Genomic DNA, 2,959 nt, shown 5'->3' with positions numbered 1-2,959 from the left:
AGCAAAATATTTAACTGAAGAGATTATGAAATTACTTTAATAAATTAATAAAAATAGATACTTACTGAAACTAATGAAAATTAAAGTTTTTACCATTATAGAGTTTTAATTTCTTTTTTAATTCTTATTAAATATATAGTGCATACATTTTCTTATAAAAATTAATTTGTTTAAAATGTTCAAATGGTTCAAAATCTAAAAAAAAAGTTAAGTTCTGAATTTGTTTATGAAATTTATTTGTATATTAAATCATTAATGTAAATTTGCAAGGTGTCGTAGGAAAATGTGATTAGAAATATATTCTTTGTTGATTCCGTAAACAAATTAGGCCTATTTTTCAAAAAATGCCAAAATAATAATTTGCTCATGAAAGTAGTTTAAATAATAAATCTTGATAATGCGATTATTATAATTAATCGGAAAGACGTTCTTAATTAAATTTGTAAAAAACTGACCCTATTCGTTTGAAAAATAGTCAAATTCTGAAGTTGTTATGAAAGTTCTTTAAATAATTAACCATTCTTGTAGATTTAACAAATACCTTAGCAAAGAGTCATCGCAAAGACAGTCATAGTTAACTTCGTAAGCAAATTTTGTTTATTAATTGAAAAATACCTCACCTCTCAATATGTTTCTGAAAATTGTTTAAATGATTAATAATTATTATAAATTTACAAAGTATCGTAAGAAATGATCATCGAAAGACAATCTTAGTTCAGATCTTTGAATGGATAAGTGAAAAAGCTATTACCAATCTTGAGACTAGACTTGGACAAACAGGTACAAAGTTGTCACCTTTCCAGAAACCTGAAAACACAGGTCGAAGAAGGCAGGGAGTAAAATCGCATGCTCCCTCCCACTCAACCATGGCACTCTGTGCAACCGCACGGCTTGCACGCCCCAAAATGCGGCGCTTATTTTGAATGAACTGGTTGAAATTAAAAAGTTTAAAATTGCATTGTGTAAAATAAAAATAAATAAAAATTCGAAGTTTTTGAATGGTTACAGTTTTAAATCTCTGAATTTTCACATTCAATACTGAATTAAAACATTTACAATCATTGAAACATTCAATTTAGTTTTCATTTGCAAATTCTCGAATTTTAATTGCTTCATATTGAAAATTATTTATTTTAAAAAAATTTCAACTTAACCTTTTGCAATTTTGAAATTTTTGAACCAGTTTCTGATTTGATTTTGAGGTCGCCTTGAAAACTTGAATAATTCTTGATTAACTTTCGTGCTAAATTATCTCTTCCAAATATGAATAGGAAATTTTTTATTTTTCTATCAGCAATTGGAAAATATTATATTCGAAATGTACGTTTATTTGCGATTCCAACGATATGTTACTTGCAATGAAAAGATTAAATTTAGAATAAGTTGTCGCAGGTATGCTTATTGTTATTTTTCAGCAATTCCCGTAGTCGTCTTCAAAGAAATAATCATTAATATACAATTTTAATATTTATTATGACTTTTAAAACAATTTTCAATTGTTTAAACAAATGTAAACTATTTAAACAATCATTTATTCCCCAGAAATTAAAAAAATGATCTTATTTTCTTATTGAAATGAAATATTTTGTCATTGTTTGGAGTAGTAAATTTGTCTAAAAGCATTACGTAATTATTTGAAGAATTAATTATTGTTTATTTTCAAACATTTTTCAATTGGGCCAGAGATGTCCCATTTTATTCAAATTGGTATCAAATGCTACTTTCTGTTGAATAATTATATAATTTTGACACCTTTATTTCATTGTTCAATAAATTTTTTTTCTTTAAGCAATATTTATTTGCTAAAGCAGTTTTTTTCTGTAACTAAAAGAATTTCAATAAAATAGAACACATAGCATTATGTTTCTGACTTTATAGCGTATAGAAAGAAAAAATTTACCACTTTTTAATTGTTTAAACCAATATAATTTGTTTAAATAATTACTTTCCCAAAAATACATTTGACATCGTAATTAATTATATGTGTTCTATTCAATAGTTATCGAAAAATAACTGCTTGTGCAAATGAAAATTGTGTGAACAAATAGAACTTTCTTAAACATTAAAAGAAATGTATGAAAATTATGTAATTATTATTATTATTATTATATATGTATATATACGTATATATGTATGCATGTATGTATGTATATATGATATTAAATATACGTATTTAATTTTTCAATCAAAATCAAAAGAAAACTTTCTGTACATAAAAATTAAGTGAAAAATGCTGAGAACATTTTTCTCTTAATTTTTTTAACTGAAACTTATATTTTAATATTGTATATTGAATTTGAAAATTATCCTTGAATTATTATTATATAATCTCCTAATCTGTTAAGAAAACATAATAATAATAATTTGAAATTCAAATAGTATATATTGTATATATATATATATTGTATATTGTATATATTGTATATTGTATATATATATTGTATATATATATAGCTTGTAAGCAGCTGATCTGTTCCCCTCATTTGAGGCGCCCAGGTCTTCTTGGCTCGATCTGGCTTCATATTGAGGGCGTTCACTCGCGTAGCCTTATGAAGCTTGCGAGCAATTTTTCTAAGCCAACTCCCTTGGCAGTGGTTTCGCTAGATAGTAGATAGGGATAGTGGTTGTGGCGTTAACGACATAAGCCGCTATGTTTCATTGTTCAAGTATGCTAAGTATCATTGTTCTAAAAACTGAAGATAATAAATTAAAAAATTTTATTTATTATAATAACATTTTATAGTTGAAAAAATCATTAAAACCAATGCTTAGTGAAATAATTAAATTTAAACTGTAACGTGAAATTCAACAATTTTGAAGGAATACTTAAAATTGTATACACTGAAACATTTAGCAAGTAAAAATTAAAGAATTTTACATTAATAGTTGTAGGGGTTTGTTGAAACTTGATTTTTGTTGTTGAAGATTTATCATTTTAGTTGAAATTCATCTACTTAGT

Source organism: Belonocnema kinseyi, chromosome 1 (assembly GCF_010883055.1).
Source record: "Belonocnema kinseyi isolate 2016_QV_RU_SX_M_011 chromosome 1, B_treatae_v1, whole genome shotgun sequence".
Lineage (NCBI taxonomy): Eukaryota > Metazoa > Arthropoda > Insecta > Hymenoptera > Cynipidae > Belonocnema > Belonocnema kinseyi.
The sequence above is the reverse complement of the archived record's forward strand: the minus strand, read 5'-3'. Positions refer to the sequence as shown.